The sequence below is a fragment of the Mus caroli genome, chromosome 3 (assembly GCF_900094665.2).
Source record: "Mus caroli chromosome 3, CAROLI_EIJ_v1.1, whole genome shotgun sequence".
Classification (NCBI taxonomy): Eukaryota; Metazoa; Chordata; class Mammalia; order Rodentia; family Muridae; genus Mus; species Mus caroli.
This window is the reverse complement of record NC_034572.1, coordinates 139,036,195-139,058,611: the sequence shown is the minus strand read 5'-3', so window position 1 is coordinate 139,058,611 and position 22,417 is coordinate 139,036,195. Positions and strand designations below refer to the sequence as shown.

At 43.3% G+C, this 22,417-nt stretch overlaps 1 protein-coding gene across 1 annotated transcript in view; it reads right to left on the bottom strand.

Moving 5' to 3' along the window:
- Ddah1 (dimethylarginine dimethylaminohydrolase 1) overlaps window positions 1-22,417 on the bottom strand; it is a 133,207-nt gene that overhangs the window by 41,708 nt on the left and 69,082 nt on the right. The window lies entirely within an intron of this gene.

Sequence of the window (22,417 nt, the reverse complement as noted above, 5' to 3'; positions counted from 1 at the left end):
TGGAACTCACTTTGTAGAACAGGCTGGCCTCGAACTCAGAAATCCGCCTGCCTCTGCCTCCCAAGTGCTGGGATTAAAGGCATGCGCCACCACGCCCAGCTTCTTAGATGTCTTGGTGTTAAAATTTATATTCATGTGTTTTTAAAACTTAGTTCCCTAGAGGCCATGAACAAATACAGTAATTATCATGAGACAGAAGACTACTGGGGAGTGAAGTTCAGGAACTCTCTGGGTCTAGGCTTATCCATCATGGAGACACTCCGAACTGAATTAGAAAATGTTCTGACTGAGGCTTATTTATTTTTAATTTTTTAAATTACTCTGAGACGGCTTGTCATCAAGTAACCCAGGTTGGCTTTGATCTCATGACCTTGGAGCTCTGCCTCTGAGTACTGGAATTAGAGGTGTGTGCGCTCGGGAGCTTACAACTTAATTCACATCCTTCCAGCAGCTCAACAAAAGCAGTTTTAATATTGTCTAAGGTCTGTGCAACCTTTAAAATAGTAAGCATCTATTAAGAAGACATGAACAGGGATAAGAGGAAAAATAAGCGGTCACAGCACACTGGGCATCCCTGCCAAGTGCCCAGTACACAGGGCTCACACCACACTGGGCATCCCTGCCAAGTGCCCAGTACACAGGGCTCACACCACACTGGGCTTCCCTGCCAAAACTGTCACTGAAGAGGCATCACGACAGAAGTTGCTTCTAAAGTAATAAAAATATGGAAATACTTTGACAGTACTGACATTCATGCATTCAAAAACATTAAAGAGGGTATAAAGAAAAATAAACACACCGCCCCACCCCTGTCCTGGAACTCATGCTACATTTCCACACACCAGTGACTCAGAACGATAAAAAGTATTTCCACAGACAAAATGATCTTTATACAGTGACTACATCCAGTGACTTCTTTAACAGGAAGGGCAATTGTTATGCCATACAAACAGGAGCAAAACATTTACCGTGATTCCGGAGACTCTGAACTCACACACACACACACACACACACACACACACACACACACACACACACACACACACACTTGCTCCTGTTGTCAGCTTTAGTGTCTGTGGAAAATTCACCGAGTGTAAGGAGAAGGCATGAGGACCGGGCTCTGGAAGTTAACATTTCAGTAACTGGGAATTCGGCGGCAACACCGGTTCTGCTCAGAAATGCTTCTATAACTACACAGCGTCTCAACTGAGGACCTTCAGTCAAACTCTTCAGAGTGAAAGACAGAAACAAGGCGGGCACTGTCACTGTACACCGTCTCTGAAACACCTCCTTCCATCTCTCACGTCTTCTGTCTTTCCAAACTGAAAGTTTATTTTTTCTGCTGGTTTTGAAAAGTGATCAGTCAGGATCATATAATCAGACATTATTTTTTTCCTTTGGAAACTTTGAGTGCATGTACAGAGTTAAGAAGCTGTTGGACACTTAGGATAAAATTATTCTAAAGGGAAATTGATTTTAGAGGATAAAATTTCGTGGTTTCCTAACCGTGAAACCAGGTATCCCGACATGACATTACATCTGGATTATGTGTAATCCAGATGTAATTGTATTCTGTCACTGTAATCCCGATGTAATTATATTCTGCTGCTGTTCTACCACCAGGTTTTGGGGGAGGTCTGCATCATCCATGTGGATGGTACTAGATTACTTTCAGAGTCAAATGTCTGAGTTTTAAAAACTTAAACATGAAGTGGACAGTTGTGAGAGGTTCAGCATCAAGTTGGGCATGCTAACCACAGGGAGATGCCTAACAAAACGGAAGAACAGAGCCCAGCAGGCTGCCCACTGGGAACTGAATTCTGGTACGGATTTCCAGGAATGCACACACAGTCTCCTACAAAAGGCCTAGCACTTCCCTGACTCATCAGCCTGGAGCAAACCTGCTACTGGGGCCAATTGAACAGTAAATGGAATGACAGAGGGGAACTTTATAGGAATAGATGCAACCATGAACCTTTAAACATCTGCTTGTTGCGTAGTTGCACAGTCATGTTGACTTAATTTATGTTCAGGAGGGGAAAAAAACAAAAGAATCCAACACTCCACCTTTCACAGAGACATCAACTCTACAGTGGAACGCTAAGTTCCTCAGAGAAACCAGCAGGACAAATAGTATTGATTCCACAGGCTGAGCTGAACGGGTGCAGCTAACACATAGATCAGAAATTGCAAGAAGAAATTGGAGAAACCTTAGCTTATGATCCAACGCCATTCTAAAGGCTGACAAGTGCTTTGAGTCACATCTCTCTTGCCTGGGTTAGTGGGCAGACTGAGCCTCAGTCTGCTCATCTTTGAAGTGAGTATTTATTTATACTACCACCAACTTCTTAAGCTCCTTTGGACTACTAAACTCACATAAAGCTCATATCACACAGAACTGTAAGTGCACAAAAGATATCAGATACAAACTTTTGTTATCTGAAATACCAGACTGTGTGCATATGGTGACGGATTCTGATGCTGCGCATCTGACCCACAAGCAAAAAAGCTGTTGCTTTTTCTTACATCTAGACAAGTTTCCATGTTTTACGACTGTGTGACTGATTCCATCTGTGTTACCACAAAACAAAACGGCAATTTTTTCCCACGAGCCAACTCAGAGCGAGCGTGGTTCGCCTATTTAACACGTCCATGTTAAAATCTTGCCAGTTTTATTTCCTCCCAGCTCCAGGAAGCTGTTGTGATGAGGCACATTCCTTATAATCTCTCCTTTAACTAACCTTCAGCACCAAGAAGAGGTAGGCCTGGCTGGTAAAGTAGCCCACAGGCCTCAAACAAGCATTGAAGGCTGGGAGCCATGCCTCTTGCCTTTAATTCTAGCATTAGAAGCAGAGATAAGAGGACTGTGAGTTTGAGGTCAGTCTAAACTACCTGTGAAGTTCTGAGCCAGCAAGGGTTCCATAGAGAGATTCCTGTGACTGAAAATCAACCAGCCAGCCAGCCAGCCAGCCAGCCAGCCAGCCAACCAACCAACCAACCAACCAACCAACCAACCAGTCAGCCAAGCAACCAACCAAGCAAGCAACCAACCAACCAACCAGCCAAGCAACCAGCCAAGCAAGCAAGCAAGCAACCAATCAACCAACAGAAAAGAGACCCAACACCAAAACAAACCAACCACCAACACAAAAACAACCCAAGGCAATAAACCACCAATACCAACAAGAAGAAGAACCCCAGGCAACAAGAGTCTCCTTGTAGCCTTTCCTGCTGCTGTAATGGAACATCCCTCCAAGAAAAGGTTAGGGGAGAAGGACTTGTTCTGGCTCACAGTTGGAGGGGACAGCTCACCACAAGGGAAGTTACAGCAGCAGGACACTGAGATGCTGGTACTGTTAACCCCCTACTTCATCCAGCCCCGGATCCAGCCCCAGGGGATGATCCTGCCCACTTTCAGTGGGTCTTCCCACTTTGGTCAGCACAATCCCTCTCAGCACACACCTCACACTTGTCACCTGCATGATTCCTGATGCTGTCTAGGGAGGTTAACGCTATCCATCATCACACAAGCCCACCAAAGGGGATCAGCCATGACAACACAGGCTGCGTAGGTTATGAGCACACTGCCCTCTAGCCTGTAGGATTCCTTTTCTCTCTCAGTACCTGGCTTCCTTTCTTACCTTTCCTCACTCCCTTTCCTTCCTTCTTCTATGGCTCTCCCTCCATACCCTCCTCAAGCTTCCAGAGCCCTCACGGACAGTAGCAGATATTTGAATACTGCTATGAAGGAGTGATACAACTTATGGCTTCCTGGTTTGTAAAGGGGTAGTATTTTCTCTGTTACAGGGATTATGTGATTCACAAATGGGATCGGGAATAGGAAGTACCTAGCTCAGTACTTGGCACACTGAGCTCAAAACCCACAGTCTATGGTATTATTATTTTACTCTCAAGTCATCTATTGGTTTCAATTCTGGCTACATTTCAAATGGAAAGAAAAAAATATAAATACAGATTTTCAACATTATACAAAATCTTTTTAAATTTCCATGCCTTCCCTTAATATAAACAAAAATCAAACCCCAAAATGTTCCCTAATATAAGGCAAAGGCAAATTAAGCACTCTTGGCATTGTACTGGGGTGCTGTACTCAGAGTAGTATTCACTATCTGTCTCAGTCAGGGTTTCTATTCCTGAACGAAACATCATGACCAAGAAGCAAGTTAGGGAGGAAAGGGTTTATTTATTCAGCTTACACTTCCACACTGCTGTTCATTACCAAAGGAAGTCAGGACAAGAACTCAAGCAGGTCAGGAACCTGGAGGCAGGAGCTGGTGCAGAGGCCATGGAAGAGTGCTGCTTACTGGATTGCTTCCTCTGGCTTGCTCAGCTTGCTTTCTTATAGCCCAGGGATGGTGCCACCCATAATAGGCCTTCTCCCCTTGATCACTATTTGAGAAAAATGCCTTACAGCTGGATCTCATGGGGACATTTCCTCAAGGGAGGCTCCTTTCTCTGTGATAACTCCAGCTTGTGTCAAGTTGTGTCACACAAAACCAGTCAGTATATTACCACAGTTAAATTGGGGCGTGGGTTTTATTTGCATCATTGTTTTCCAGCAGATGCTGTCCATGGCTGACTTCTTCTGGGCATTCTCCACAACATGATTTAGGTTTCACACCTTCACTCTGGACATCATGAACAGACTTGAGAGACCCGATGGACACCTCTGTGCTGTAATTTCATTCACAATCTGCACCAGCCTGTCTGCAAAGCCACCCTCTCCTTAATCTGTTTCTGTCTGACGGACTGCAAGATGGCATGACTGTAGATGACCTGACCTGTCCGTAGCTGGCATGTCGATCCCACCCTCAGATCTATCATGTGCCGTCAGCAGCAACTTGACTTCTTTGTTTTACTTTATATTAGGAATGTACCGCAGAGGCTCATGGTTCCCAGACTGTGGTTCTACCGAGAGGGAGTGGAATCCTTACAAGGTTGGGCACAGTGGGCTTCTGGTCACTATGGGGTGTGCACTCTTGGTGGAGACACTGGGACCTCAGTCCATTCCTCTTCTCTCTTTCACATCCCAGCGATGGAGCGAGGTATCTGACCAGCATACACTCCTACCATTCTAGGCTGCCCTGGTGAAAACTCCAAACAAGACCCATTGATCCTGGACCATAACCTCAATAACTGTGACTGAAAATGAACCTCTTCTCTTTACAAGGTGATCATCTCAAATTTGTGTTACAGCAGTGGAAATCGGAACAACACCATTAACACCGCTGTCTTCAATGTCAAGACTTCACTCTGCAAGTCTTTGCACGGATCCTCATCGGGTGGTAAAATGGTCCCCTTCCTTCTAGTTGCTGTTTTGCTGCTGTGCCTTCGGATGGGAAGGATGACGTGAGGGTAGTGCTGGGGAAGCCACTAGAGAAGCTTACGCCATGCCATTAGGGTGTCGGGGCACCGTTGGCTGGGAACCTGCTGATGCATCAAAGCCACACTATGTCATCCTTGACAACAAGAGAGAGACCATGTTTTCATTTCCTTATGCCACTTTGACATTCTTTGATGATCAGCACATTTGCGGCCACTTGGTCTAGAACATTTGGCTACGTTTACGTCAATGCTTTTGTCAGTGCCACGGTTTCCTATACAGTTTCTCGTGTAATCCACATCTTTGAGTGGATGCCAGCTTAATTTTGTCAGACTACAGACTTTTCTTTCCAAAGCCTGTGCTCTGGAAGTTGAAACTTTAGTGGAAAAGATACAGTGATGATATAATGGGATTATTTTGTGATGTCTGCAACAGTGGTTGGCATTAGGATGCCTATTTTACACTAAGTTACCTCAGTTTACAGGTAAACTGAGGCTGAGGGAGATTGATTGACACTTGAGTCAAATCCTGTGAGCCTATTTCCATTGTACATTCCCCGCACTGTGAGACTGATTCCCTAGAATCAGTATAGCCCATGTTAGCATTCGAACAGAGAATCTCTTGAACTCTGTACACTTAAGTGAATTTAGTATTATGAGATCATATGCCAAGGGGTTTTAGATTCTGTTATGGTTTTCATACCAGAGATAGATGGGGGTTTCTGTATTTTCGAGCTGTAGGATATTAGGTTACAGAGTGATTAAGAGCATTAAGTAACACAAGTGGAATGTACAAACCACACCAAGAACACTGACTGAGGACAATCCAGTATTAACCACCACCCTTCAATCTTCGGATGCCTTGGATTTGTTCAGTGGTTGATTTCCACATATGTTCATTAAACTACTAAAACCAACATTATTAAAACAAAAGATCAAAGAGAGGTTTAATTCAGAATCCATTTCTAATTGAAGCCATTCAGAAATCCTCTTCAATCTTCTACTTTCCGGAGGAAATCAGTAATGATAATTGCAAACACGTATCTCATCTTCTTATACTTCCTATATGCCTGGCATCCTAAGAAGAGCATGTACTTAATTCAGAAGGTGCCAACAATCTGACTAAGCATGTCTGAGCATTGCTCCTGTTTCACTGGGGAGGAAACAGAGCAGGGCAGACAGCCTGACAATGTCACAAATCAAATAAGCAAGAGAGTTCAGATAGAAATTTCTAGGGTGATCTGAAGCTTGTGTCACTAACAAAAAGTGATCAGGACATTGACTCCTATGCAGCCACACAAAACCAAGTGTCAAGGATGGTGAGGTCCTAAGCACACTCAGAAACGGGGCGTCTTTACTATTATTTATTTGCATAAGAATGTGGACTCAGGCATTTTGAAGTTCAGTTGACAGGTCAAAATCTGAGTAGGTTTCTAAAGATCCTGAATTTTGATTTTTGCCTAGCTAAACACTGTACCAACTAAATCTAGTAAATTTAGTAAAGTTGGGGGAGCTATTATTTCAGTTATCAAATTGTGTTTGGTTATTTGTACAAAAAGTTTTTAAGTAAGCGATCAACCATGTGTTTTCAACACAATGAAGTTATGAAAGAAAATGAACACACAGATACCTCTAAAACAGTAGGGTAAGTTTCAAAATGACAAGAAGGGTCTTTGTCACAATGGGAAGAGGCTGCTGCTTTTTGTATCTTTAAACACCCTGTGTAAACTTTTCCTTTTAGATGGAAAAGACCACTCACTGCATGGCACAGGCCTGCCACCCCCACAAGTATACACTGCACAGAACAAGAAGATATTTCAAGGATGTAATTCAGTTGACCAAATAGTTGACTTAAGTTAATCAAGAGGGAGATTAGCCTGAGTGACCCTGACCTAATCTGGGGCTCTTCAAAGAACTTTTCATGATTAGAGAGAAGTCCGGAAAATGTTGTGATGGTCTCTTCTAAAAAAAGCAAGAAGCTATTTTTAGTTACCCTACCATTGCTGGGATAAAATCCCTGACAGAAGTAACTTAAGGAGGAAGGGTTTGTTTTGCCTCGAAGTTAATTCACTCTAGAACCTAGCACATGGAACAATGTGGCCATGGTTAAGTAGGTCTCCCCACCTTAATTAACTTAATGTGGAAACTCCTTTACAGGCTCAGAAGGTCCTTTCCATAGTTAGTCTAAATCTCAAGGTCGACCAGATGGACCGTCATCTCACAGCTGTAGTGAGACCACCCATGGAAGAAGGGTCTAAGGTGGCCTCTAGGAAGAGAAAACAATTGCTGGCTAATAGCTTACCAAAACAAAAAGAAAAATGAAACCCACCCAAAACAAACATCCAAACCAGGTTGTTAGTCCTACAACTACAAGAAACTAAATGCCATTTGTTGGCAGTCTGAATCAGTTCAGAAGAGGATCAATCTCTTGATCAGAAAGAATACTGCCTTGATAACCCTTCGACTGTGGCTTATGTTACCTTGAACAAAACCCTCAAGATATACCATGTCCAAACCTGTGATCTGCAAAAATTGAGAAAACAGACACATAGGCCCATGCTTAGGTTGTTTAGCTACATAGCAATAAAAACGGGGACCCAGGGAACTCCAAGTTTAAAGAGGTTTTAGTTAAGCCTGTGTTTGCAAAGTTCCTTGGTTAGAAGCAAAAAGAAAATGATATGATTATTTCCAACTTGTTTCCTTAGAATATGGTTCACCATTTGTAAGACTTTCCTAATAGATTCTCTCGAATACCATTTTAAATGCCCAGGGTGAAGGCTCTGGCAGGCTTTGCCTCCCCCTACACCCCAATTCTCTTTCGTACAACCATTAGATTACAGTCCTGAAGCAAGCCCCCAAGGTCTATTCCTTTATTTGGCCACTTCCTTTTCGTGAGGCTAACTACCAAGGTCCAGCTATCAAAGTACTAAAGTCAAGCAATCAAAAGTCTCCTTTGGGTCACCTAATTAACATGTCCAATTAAAATTAAATACTCCACCCTAATGTGTGGGGTAGGGGAAGGGTGGGTTCCCCTTTTATGTTTAAAAAACTACCATGTTCCTATTTGCCACAGCTGTCTCTTCACTATCCAGGGGCAGTCCTTTGTCTCTTTTGCAGACTCTCCCTTGTTCCCTTCCCCTTTTCCCCCCATCCTCTATCCCCTGTCTTTGTCTCTTATTCCCTGCCCTCTGTCCCTCCAGGGCAAATAAATCTCCCTTGTGCTGAAACTTGGTCTTGGTGGTCCTGAGCTGATAGTGATTTCTTCCCAGGGGTCCTAGACACAAAAAACTTCTTAATCTATAATTCATTGAATACAGTCAAATTTTAAAAAATGCCTAAAATAAGTATATAGCTAACAGATACCCAAAGAAATTAAAGTAACAAAAGTGTGTGTGTGTTATATGTGTGTGTATCTCCAAAGCAGTACCTTGGGAATCTATTTTAACTCATTTAGTTACGTAAATAATGAATGTTTATTGAGAGCTAGACATCATGATAGGTTGTGATCAGTGGTCATAAAAAAATAGGTATGGCAAGCCCTTCAAGGTTCAGAGAACTCAGAATGTCAGAGTTGGGAATGGGTGGGGTCCTGTGAGAAGCTGGCTTCTGAACATGGCATAACTGCTGTGTTCATGAACTCCCAGCAGCTGTGATGCCTGCTCCAAGTTTGGCCCCTCAGCATTCTAGCACAGATGGGGTCTCTTGAGGCCATATCCCTCAAGAGAGCTATTGGCAGCTAATTGTTGCTGAGGGCAAGAGAGCCATTTTCTTCAGTGCTATGGACACTCTCAAGTTGCACATGGCAGTAACAAATTCCCTACCCAAGCTCACGAAAGCCACCCTAATCAAGTTCTGTGAGTGACAAGCTGCCCCAAACAAATGAGACAGAAAGAAGACATGAAAGTAGGTGCACAACCTGAGGGGGAGGAAGATTCCGTGGGGCGAGAGAGGGTGATGGGCAGAAGATGGCCAAGTTACATCGTAAGCATGTGCGGAGTTGTCAAGATTAATAATCCTTTCCACTAATTTATTTATTTATTCACTTCACATCCTGAATACAATCCCTGCTTCTCCGAGTCCCCTCCCTCCACAACCCCTTCTCCTCTGAGAAGGGAGACATCCTCCTGGGTACAGATCCACCCTGGCACACCAAGTCACTGCAGGACTAGACACACCCCTCCCACTGAAGACAGCCCAGTTAGGAGAACAGGATCCACAGGCAGGCAACAGAGTCAGGGACAGCCCCTGCTCCAATGGATGGGGGACCCACATGAAGACCAAGCTGCACTTCTGCTACATATGTGTAGGGTAGAGGGGGGCTAGATCTAGCCCACATATGCTATTTCGTTGCTGATTCAGTTTCTAGGAGCCCCCAAGGGTATAGGTTAATAATTTTTAATTTAGTAAAAATAGATATGGCCCCTGTCTCAGTCATGGAAATGTGTGTGTGTGTGTGTGTGTGTGTGTATGTGTGTGTGTGTGTATACACATATTTGTATATACATGTGTTATGCATATAGTGCCTCTGTGGTTATAAAAATCAAACCATGTAATAAGTCATATATAGTTTGTTATAATATCATGTGTGGGACACTTCCTGTTTGAGAAACAAGGCAAGCACATTATTTAGACAAGGGCTCTTTGAGGAGGTGACATTTAAGTTCAATCAAAATGTTTACACGAGTTATTAGCCTGGCTGGAAAGCTACCTATGCTTAGAAGCAAAAAGGGCTTCTTAGATGGTCTCCCGATTCTAAGCAGCTGACCCAAGTCTCCAATCAATGAATGAATGAATGATTGTTTTAGAAAAGTGGCCTGTATAACTGGAAACATTTAATCCCTGAATGTTTCAAGTTATCAGAGTTGAATAAATGGCATTTCATCTTCTGATTAGCCTGGGAACGTCTCATATTTATAGAATGGCCAATATGTACAACTGTTATATAAACAGCTCACTTTCCCTCTTACTGAATCCTTACAAAAATAACCATTTCATGAATAAGATCTCTAAAAACGCTTCCCACAGACTGAGATATCTGTTGCATCTTTCCCTCCACAGAGTTCTTGGATTTCTAAACTTACTGATTTATTTCTAGTGACAAGCACTAAAATCAACCAGGATATTCTGCATCTTTGTACCTATATTTGTAATATGAGTGGGCCAGAGGTTAAGATGAGGTCATTTCCTGTTCTAGATTCTAAGAGTTGTACTCTCCAAACTGCTTTTGGCAGTCGCTAGTGTGTGATCGCGTTTTTCCTCCCACGGAGTTTACTGAAAACACCCCAGATGGTTGGTTATTCATGAGGCGAGTATCCTGGTATTCAAGCAAATTCAATCAGAAGCAAGAGGCTGGGTCCAAGGATGAAGGAAAAATGGGATTAAAACCAAAGAGAATTTTAAAATTCCAGCAGAATGGATGCCCTTAGAGGTGAACAGGACATCTCTGCTCAACAAATTAGACAGAAAAGAAGGTGTGTGAATGCTGACCTAACATTAATAATTGATAACTACATTTAATTTTGGGGTTGACTGTCACTGTGTCTTTATGCCCATGAGCCACTGATGAATCCATGAGAAGATAATGGATTCCTGATGGGCATTCCATGAGAAGATAATGGATTCCTGTCACTTGCCAAGCTCTGTGTGTTCTCATGTGTGTTCTCACACGTCATACAGATCTCATCGGTGATGGGCTCATTCCTCACCCATTTCTCAGGACCAACCTTCCCGAGAATGGAGGATTTAAGTAGATCCACGCCAGTACTCGGACACCCAGGATTAAACAATCTTTTCTGCTCAGTCCTCCTTCAGGTGACAATCCTGGGTATCCCTGTGGTTCTTTCCCCTGGGAGTTCTTCACTAGTAAAGCCCAGTTCCTTCTCATATGGGAAGTCCTGCTTTGTGCTCTCCTGGGGGAATGGAGCCTTGGTCCTGCGGCACAACTGCAGAATGGCTTCTTTGTCATTATGTCATCTCCTCAACTTAGACTCTAGAGCAATCAGAACAGAGGAACCTACCCATCAACAGTCAACAACCTGGGCTCTTTAATGATTTTAGTAGGACAGGTACTCTCCATCACCAATTACATGTGAAATCTTATTAAGCTCGGTTTCTAAGTGCCAACCATTGTTTAAAGTGATCTGACACTGCACGTGCCATTCAGTCACCACCATGTCCCTACAGCTACCTCCCAGAACAAGTCAATGATGTCTGTTTCACCTCTTTTCCAAGTGGCTCAGTTCTGGCCGGGAACGGGAAATCTGTTGTGCCGTTCCCATAGCCGTAGGAAGGAACAAATCCCCTCACCCTCCTTTGGATATTGTGTATGGATGTGGTGCCTGAAACTGGTGCAGCCACCAAGCTGCAACTGGGTATGGAGATGGAGAGAGTCTGCAGCCTCTGACATTGCTGAAGGGATGGATCTAGCAGCCTGGGGCTTTATATGAGAGTGTTTATTTCCTAAGCAATTTGATTTGCATTTTCCATTAAACGCAAGAAACCCATTCACTTATTTGATAAATATTGATCATCCAAAGAAAATATCCAAAGAGTTGGTAACAGATCACCATCTAACTAAGGGTACTAACTTTGGGGATAGAAACAATTGCTAACAAGAGACATTGTTCTTTCTGTAAGTATGGGGGACGCCTTGATGTCACTCAGACTATATACTATGTAAGATGTAACTTTTCAACTGATAACATCTGCTCTGGTAGCTGATATGAGTGTTGATCAAATGATACTTCTAACAACCCCCAGATTAAGACCAACCTGCTTATAGGAAACAGCTCACAAACAGCAATCTGTAAAATTAAATGAGCCACGGGAAGGGCCTCACTGTCTCAGTTCTGTAGATGAAGCCTAACCGTTACAGTTCTGCATGTCAGAGTGTCCAGCTGAGATTCTACACTCACCTGTGCATCGGGGCACAGATCTGCAGGACCTGGGGCTTCAAAGAAGTGTAGACAGAAGCACAGAAGGTAAGCCACTGGGCCAGAGTGCACAGAGGTGACAAAACCACCGATAACACAGAGAGATATTCCTGCACTGTCTGGAGCAACGACGACAAAGTTCCAGAGATTCCAAAGGCTCTCCCTAAAGATGTCACCCTGAGACTATCCCCTGGACAATCAGTTTCCCACTTGACAAGCAAAGAGAACTCCATTGGTCTTGACACCTCTCCTGACAGATACCATTTACATCCACCATTTACATCCATGTGTTCCCGTTCCTTGTTGATGGTGGTAACACAGTGCATGTTCTGAGTGCCCAAGAGCCACTGACTTTCAGCCCGCAGAGGACAAAGAAAACAGTGCTCTGCCACCAAAAGCCAAATGAAAATAAGTGTCAGCTGCCAAAAGGCCTGCAGAAATCCAGCATGTTAAAAAGTCAGGAAAGCGACAAACGTCTACATCTTAAGCTAGTTTTCCAGAAGGCGGAGAGCCATAAAAGTTTGCCATGCACGCCATCCAAAACAAGCAATAGGCATAAGCACTCAAAACGCCATGACTTTCCGGGAGTTCAGAAAAGGTGCCCGCTGCCATTTATAACATAAAAGCAAATAGATCTAACGTATGGGGAATATTTTGAATTTCAATACAGAATTTATACATTACAGATCTTAAGTCACTCTGGATGACCCTACCCAGTTTTTAAATATTGTTTTTATTTGTGGGGTGCCGTGCGTGTGTGCAGGTCAGAGGACAACCTTTGGACATTGCTTCGCTCCCTCTATGAGGGCTTTAGGAACAGAACTCGGGTCTCCAGGCCTGTACAGTTGGTGTCTCTACCTGCGGCTGTGCTATCTTCCTGACATGCACACAATTGCCGCTTTGTTTTGTTTTGTTTTGTTTTGTTTTGCTTTGCTTCAGTCTGTCCTTGAACTCATGGCAATTCCCTTGTCTCAGATTCCTTTTTCTATTTCTGCTCCTCCCCAGTTATAGATTCCAGTCATGGTAGATATTCTTCCTGTGTATTCCTCTATCTCCTAGACAATCCTGCCCAGGTCATACAAGGCTTTGGCCAACTCTCTGTATATGTTTACTGAGCAGACAGCTGAACAACTTTGTGAGCTAAATGTAATTTCTAGAAAGGTTAATAAAAAACCCTTATGTACAAGGCAAAAATATGCGTTTTATTTAGCCATGGTATGGTCATGGGGTACGTGACAAGTAAGCAGCCTTAAGCCATGTCACAGGGGAGTGGATTCATTCTGTCTCTGAGTCTGTCTTCCCAATGAGAAAAGTATCTCTCATTTATTTGTTCCAACAATGGCAAACCCGCCACTTTTCTCCAATAATTATACTCAGTTACATAGTAATTCTATAACTACTGACTCATGATTTTAAATCTACTTGGTTCTATTATCAGGCTAAGAATATAAAAAAAGAAAAGAATGCTGTGTCTATTTTGATGGGGAAATAAGGAACAGGAAATAAATAATAAACAGAAAAAATACCCGATAGTAATCAGTGCACAACAGAGATTTAATTCAAAAGGTCGCAATATAAAACGAGTGTGAGGTCAGGAAAAGCCTTTCTGAAAAGGTGGCATTTGTGTCAAAGCCAGAATAACCAGAAAGGCTAAGCTTGGTGCCGGTCAGCAGACCAACAGGAGCCATGGCAGAGGTTCTCAGGCAGAAACAAGCTTAACTTGTTCATGGTAAAGAAAGGTAGGCAGTATGTGGCTGACTCCCGAGAGCGTGTGTTACGTGCGAGCTGTGTCCCTGCCAAGTTCACATGTTGAAAACTCCCAGAACTTCTGAATGTGGCTGTATTTAGATACAGTCTCTACAAGGGTAATTAGTTTAAAATATACCCATAAGTATGGGCCCTACTAAAATAAGGCCATTATAGTGGGCCTTTACCTCAGGGACTGGTGTTCTACAAGCAAAGGAGTTTAGAATACAGTCACACCAGAACAAGACCTCGAAAAGACGGTGGGGAAAGTATCCATTTGCAAGGTGAAGAAGAAATCAACCTTGTGTGATGTGAGTTTAATTTCTAGGACCCACAAGGTGAAGGAGAAAAACTGACTCCTGTAAAGTCATTTGTACACATACATGTGTGTGTGTGCGCAGATCCACACAGAGTAAATAAAAGTTAAATGAAGAAGAGGAAGAGAAAACAAGGAAGGAAAATGAGACAAAGCAGAACCCCAGCAGCCCTTTGGGCCGACACCTTCATTTCAGACTTCTGGTCTCCAGACATGTAAGGAAATAATTCTGTACTGATTAAGACTCCCAGCCTTTTGTATCTCCCTCTGTCAGCTCTGGGGTCAAGCCATGTGAACCCGCAGGCATGGCTGGAATCTTAAGTGTCTAGGAAGCCACTGCAGGTCTGAGAGCGACAATGGATGTTTCACAAAGGTAATTCTGGACAGCTGCTTTGTAGAAAGCAGACAGGAAGACACACGTGGAAGAAGTCAGTGAAGAGGTGGCGGCCATGTCTAAGAGGGAGATGGATGGCAGTGGTGAGCTCATGTAGCCATGGGGGCAGTGCAGGTGAGCGAACATGTCTGAATCTGGCTTGTGCTTTCTTTTTTTCTTTTTCTTTTTAAAGATTTATTTATTTTATGTGTGTAAGTACATAGTTGCTCTTTTCAGACACACCAGAAGAGGGCATCAGATCCCATTACAGATGGATGTGAGCCACCATGTGGTTGCTGGGACTTGAACTCAGGACCTCTGGAAGAGCAGTCAGTGCTCGTAACTGCTGAGCCATCTCTCCAGCTCCTGGCTTGTGCTCTCAAGGAGAGTTGATGGGATTGGTGGGCTAGATGCAGGGAAGGGAGAAGAGGGAGCAGGATGACTGTAGGCTTTTGCGATGAACAACCAGCTAGAAAGGGCATCACTTCTCATACAGAGAAGGCAGGGAGTTAGGAGAATATGTGTCTAAGTTAGGGTTAAGATGCAAGATGAAACATCATGACCAAAGCAACTTGGGGGGGAAAGGCTTCATTACTGTTCAACATTGAGGGAAGTCAGGACAGGAACTCAAGCAGGGCAGGAACCTGGAGGCAGGAGGCTGATGAAGATGCCATGGAGGGATGCTGCTTACTGGCTTGCTCAATCTGCTTTTTTGTAAACCTGGGACCATCAGCCCACAATGGGATGGGCCCTCCCACATTAATCACTAATAAAGAAATGCCCCATACAGGCTTGCTGACATCCCAGTGTCCAGGTGACTCTAGCTTGAGGCAAGCTAACATAAAACTGGTCAGCACTGTAAGGGTGGAAAGATATAAAAATTCTGTTTTGGCCTCCTTGGATTTGAAGTGTTCTCTATTCAAATCTGAATGTGTTGGTCTGGGCTTCTGCAAGGATAACAGCTAGATCGGAAAAAGCAGGGGGTGAATGATATGCACAGGTACAAACAACCCAGAGATGGGGAGGGGGAGCACGGGGTAGATTGTGAGTTGTAGGAAGGGTGTCAGAAACTTGTCTCAGCTGCTAAGTTCTAGAGACGAGACCCTTGGAGGTGTGTTGCTCATTTATTGCCCGTGGGGAGTGGTGGTGTTGGTGGCAAAGCGTGGGAAAACCCCCTCTTTGTCAGGAAGAACTGCATATTCATTACGGCTGTCCGATAAGATCTAGATCCGTGGCTCTCAGCCTATAGGTCAGGTCACGACCCCTGTTTTAGGGGGGCACTGCATGACGCTTTCACAGGGGTCACCCAAGACCATTGGAAAACACAGACATTTATGTTACAAGTCATAACAGTAGAAAAATTATAGCTGTGAAGTAGCAACAAAATAATTTTATGATTGGGGAGGTCATTGCAACATGATAAAACTGTATTAGAGGGTCGTAGCATCAGGAAGGTTGAGAACCACTGATCTAGACAAAAGGTCTCAACACAAAACAAATGGATGGTACTTTGTGGCAGAAACAGGTATCTGAAGGCTTGAAGAGCTGCTTGCCAATTGTCTAGACACTTTCTTGTTAAACTCGGCTCTGCAGGTGCCGTGCAACTGTAACAGAAGCATAAAGTTTTATTCTCTCAGAAACCATGAACCTTGTTATCATTTGAGCATGATGCCGGATGAAGTTTGTTAAGCGAATCAATTGGGTAGGCGAGGCGGTAGGAGGTGAAGCTGTCTAACACGTTCTGGATCAATCTGTCCGAATTCTATTTACACTATATGGCAACCCTGGATGAAATGAATGCTTGATGGCTGATTAAGAAACATTCTTTTAAAAATTTCATTCATTCATTCATTCCTTCCTTCATTCATTCATTGTGTATGTGTGTGGTCCACATGAATGTCTGTGCACCACATGCATGCAGTGCCCACAGAGGCCAGAGGAGATATCAGATTCTCTAGAACTGGAGTAACAGACTGTTGTGAGCTGCCATGTGGGTGCTGAGAATTGATCCCTGGCCCTCCTAAAGAGCAGCCAGAGCCTGACTACTCTCTGTGAGTATTGCATGTATGTAAAGGGCAGGGGTGAGGCTACATTTAACTATTTAAGCATTGCATATATGTAAAGGGCAGGGGTGAGGCTACATTTAACTATTTAAGCACTTCTGAGCTTGTTACTTGTTCACACCCTGAAGCAAACCTTCCCGACGGCCAGAGCCAATGCTTTCTGGCTGTCCTCAGGATGGTTTTGGAAGGTGGGGTTGTTTATTTATTTTTAGAGTTCTGGTTCTTATGGGTTTTTTTTGTTCCTAATCTTGGATCTTCTTTGTGAGTTGCTACTAAAGCCTTCAACAGCAGGACTGTGAATGGCTCTGTCAGAGTTAGTGCACTACACACTAACTGATTCTGAGAAGCTGACATCCAATTCCAGCCTGCAGCACAGCAAATGGTTTTGTGGATACTCACACTTAATCATATATTCATAGCTTTCTTAAACGAGTTGACTAAGCTTTGTGGATGATATGTAAGACTATTTTTAACTCTAGTGGTACAAAGCGGTTAGCTTAGAGGGCTAGGGCGAATGGTGGTACAACACTTGCCCTGCATGCATACATAAGACCCTTGGCTTGATGCCCAGAAACACACACACACACCTCTCTCCCTCTCCCTTTCTCTTTCTCACACACACATACCCCACATACCACACACACACACACACACACACACACACACACACGATACTCACTCACACAACACACACATGACACACACATATGCACACATACTATATACCACACATACACACAAATACACCTCATACCATACACATACACACATATCACACACCACACACACGACACTCACACATACATACACATCACATACACACACACCACATACACACACACACCACACACACATGACACTCATATATAACACACACACAAGTGACACTCACATGACACTTACACATACATACTACATACCACACACACCACATACCACACACACGTCTCATTCACATGACACTCATACACATGACACACACATATGACACTCACATATATATGACATACACACAAATGACACTCATATGACACACACAAACACCACATATCACACACACCACATACCACACGACACTCATACACATGACACACAAACAAATGACACATACACACAAATGACATTCATATGATCCTTACAACACACATACTACACAACACACATACTACATACCACACACACATGCCACATACACATGCCACTCACACACACACACCACATAGCACACACACACACACACACACATAAACACACACACACTCACACACCACATGTCGAATGTACCCTCCTCCCCATACACACACTGCCCAGCTTCAAGAAGCTGTCCGTGAAGGCGATCTATGTCCTAACATGGTAGTAACAAAAACTTGGAATAATTCTCTTTTCTGTTATCAAATCTGGGCATCCCCAGCTGGACTGAGAATGGGAAAAGTCAATAATATTTTCCTAACAGAAACATTCCAATGTTTTAGCAAGAAAAACTAATTATTGTTGAGCTAATGAGTTTTGCCTTTCCCAAATTACTTTTGAAAAAATATGATAAGCTTCTTGCCTTTGTAGTGTTTCTTCCCCCTTAGGAAAGAGAAAATCCTGTCGTTCTGCTTCCAACTTATCACTAATAGTGATTTTAAAATAAAACATGGTCTGAGGAAGGACCACTTAGGCTATCACACAGAAGGGACTTCGTATCTGGTTCTAAGTGACTCTCAACGCTCTGTGACTTCAACACCACCTAGATAGCCGTCTGATGAGGCGGAAAGGCGTTGAAATCAATTCCCATAAATGTCACTGCCCTATTTATTGTCTTGTTCCCTGAACCAGCGCTGCACTGGCTGGACTCCATTGTGTGTCAAGCAGATTTATTACAGCTCAGATGCATTCCAGTCCACAACAGGAATGCGCTCATTCGAAAACAAAGCTCCTTAGGCCAGCAAAGCAGACAATCTGCTGGCAAAACCCACTTACCTGAACAAGTAAGTGCCCAAGTAAGCTTCTGGACTGTCATTCTATAGTTAGGCAGATTTTCTTGTTGCTTCAGATTCTCTTGGACAGTAACTCAGAAATTCTGGAAAGTAGATTATTAACTCTTTCTAGCCTGCAGGGCACACTCTAACACGCAGCCTTCTTCGTTAACGGAAACCAGTAGAAAGCTGTGCAGGAACTGACACCCAAGAGGACAGGATAAGAAAGCTTAAGAAGAAGGAGAAAGTTCAACCAGGATGCAAAAGCAAAGGAGCAGAAAACAATCTGCCAGTTCACAGAATGAAGAAAATGCTCAAAACCAGAGAGAACTAAGGTTGCCAAGCGGATACCAGCCAAGGCAGGTTGAGAGCTGTCTGGGACCGAAGGCCTGCCTGCACTCTGAAAACAGCATCTGTACAACCATTCAAATATACAAACGACCACCTGTTGCCAGGCAGAGCACACAGGCTTGTCAGTGCAGACTTCTCTCATCCTAACATCCACAACTTGTGTGATTCCAGATTTGGGCCACCTAAAGCTATATCAGGGAAGTCATTTTTGCTTAGGTTATTGGCTAAGCACCGGTGGCTCATTCCACCTAGGCTGTCATTATTATTCCCGTGGATTCCTGTAGGTCTTAGACTGGACTGGAACAGCCATTAGAAATCATTGTTGTCACAATATGCCAGTGTACATACGATTCAGTTAATACTGTCACATAGGCTTGTAGACATTTCTGCTAAGTATGCTTACCGTACATTTTCTGGTAACACTGCTATTAAATTAGACTGCAAACACAAATGAAACACGAAGGTGGAACTGACCTGGGGTGACCTCACCAACCAATACAGCCACAGTGGTAGATTGGTGCTGAGGATTGAAGCAGCAACCACTGCTCAGAGACCCTGTCCTCACCGAGGCATCTTTCCTTCCCTCTGATAACGCAGCCAGGGCCAGGTTTCAAACCTCTTTACATGGACCTCATGGGAGCTCTGCCATCCATGTCAACAGGGTCCTTACTGCTGGGTCTCTAGGACATTACTATGAAACTATGTTCTCAGCTACCCCCTGTAAAAGCAACACAGTCCATCACCCCAGAGTGATCACAGCTCTGTTCATTTATAGGACCTGTGAGAAAGGAAAGGTTCGTGTTGTGCAAACCTGACCTGGTAACCCAAGTTTAACAACTGACTTCCAAGAGATGTTCTCTAATCTCTACACTGGGCTGTGGTAAACACACACACACACACACACACACCTATACATTCACACAACAATGATGATGACCACCATGACGACAATAACTTCCACCACAACAAAAATCAAATTAGTTGAAAATATGGGATCAGTATGAAGTAACTTAAAAATAAATCCATATTATTTAATGTAGGATTAATTTAGGTTTTCTGAAAAACTATCTTTGAAAACTATTTTGTTGTGAGGTTATGCCAAGTGTGAGCAACCTTCCTATTCTTTATTTTAGAGTCATTCAAGAGCTAACCTCAGTCAGATTCAGACTTAAATTGTAGTAATACATTTTGAGAACAACTTTATAAAATATTCAAATATTTATGGGAATACTTGAGGACTCAAGTAGGATATATGCAAAAGTCTGAGAACTCAAAGCTATATCCTAATTCATATATCCTTTCTACTCTAAATGTATACGAATCAGCAAGAGAAAAAAACAAAATAGAAATGTTTAAGCTGCTAAAGAACACTGCTGTCTCGAGACATCAGAAGGTGTCCGGACATGAGGCTTAAGTCTTATGTCAGAAGTACAACGGCAGACTGATTAGCTGGACATGCAGAACAGACCCAGAATGCACCTGGCCAAGCTGAATCCTCATTATTTTGAGGACACCTGATATCCTGTGCACCCAGCTCCTTGTCCACGCTGATTATGTGCCATGTACCCAGTTTTTATATCTAAAGAGGATTTAAAATTCATGAGGCTGGCCGAAGGCTTGGCTGTCACATTCTACTCATTCCAAAGTGTATGGGAAAAAGAACAGGACAGACATTTCAGCCAAGGCCATTATTGTGCCTGAATAACCATATTGCATTAACTTGCTAATAAACCTGCTTGGAGATGTAGACGCTGTCAGCCCAGAGCTGCACCCCACGCCTTTCTCCCAGCTTGCCCGGTGTCACTCCGGGAAGCATTACTCTCTCTATGCCCTTTCTTCCGAGGTTGCCCAGAATTCAAAGCACTTATTCAGTGAGGTTGTAATCCAGTTTAGTATGCTATTAACGGAATTCTTTCGAGCAGATCATGGAAAAAGGAAATCACACTCATTCAGGGGTCCATGACCGATTTTAAGGGAAACACATACTCAGCCAGTCCGAAGGAAAAGGCCGGGATCTATGAGGTATTAGGGAAAGAAAGGAAAGGAAAGAACACATCAATTTCCACAATTTTCCAATATTCTCTTAAAAATAAAAACAAGCCTACGTTTGGAGTGGTAGGATCCTGGACTCTCTGAGTGAACGGGGCCAGGCATGGCTATTCATGGAAGTTAGGAAATGCAAACTTCCATCTATCTACACCACGGACGCCTTGCCTTCCTTCGCTCCCCTTGTTTATTCTGGGATTCAGAAGTGAAACACGCGCGCGCGCGCACACACACACACACACACACACACACGCACACGCACACGCACACACACTTGCACACCTCACAGATCTTGATAGTCCCTCAGAGAGAATGCAATAGAGTGTGGATTAAAAGCTCTGATGTGTGCTTTTCACTGGCTTGGCCAGTTTTCGGTCTGTGCCATAAATGTCAAAGTAAGACCTGCTCTTTCTAGAGCTTTAAGTCCTGAAAATACCTGAGACAGAGTGGATGCCCTGTGGAGACATTCATTTTATAAGAACGAACACATTACTTACACTGTCTGGTGACTCTGCTAGTTTATCCTCATTTAACAATTAACTGAAGGTATAAGATTAAACAATATAATAAACAAAAGTTAAGGGAATAAATATCCTTATTTTAAAACACTGATATCAAATGGCAATTAGTTTCTTGTTTCTTTTCCTGTCTTAAAGGTTTAGAAGAAATATCTTACCAAAGTCTGGGTGGCTACCAAATGCCTATCTCTATATGGCAACTTCCAATGAATAGAACCGGAGTGGTTTTTCTTTTATGGGGCAACTGGATTGGAAAAAAAAAACCTGTCCATGTACCCCAAATAGTTGTTTATCAGCAAAATCTGGCTGAAAGAAAGTCCAACTCAGGCCAGTAAGACGGCTGGTCCAGGTGCCTGCCAGGGAGCCTAACAAGCTGAATTCCATCCACAGAACCCATGCTGGATGGGGAACTGACATCCACAAGATGTCCTCTGACGTCAGCAAGCAGACCATGGCACAGACACGGTGACACACATATACCCACACGTTAAAAATATGTAATTAAGATACTTTATGAAGTAGAATGTACTTCCTCAATTACTTTATGATTAGAAAGATATTTGCATCAATCTTTTCTTTTTTTTAATTTTTAATATTTTTATTACATATTTTCCTCAGTTACATTTCCAATGCTATCCCAAAAGTCCCCCATAGTGCCCCCCACTTCCCTACCCACCCATTCCCATTCTTTTGGCACTGGCATTCCCCTATATTGGGGCATATAAAGTTTGCAAGTCCAATGGGCCTCTCTTTCCAGTGATGGCCGAC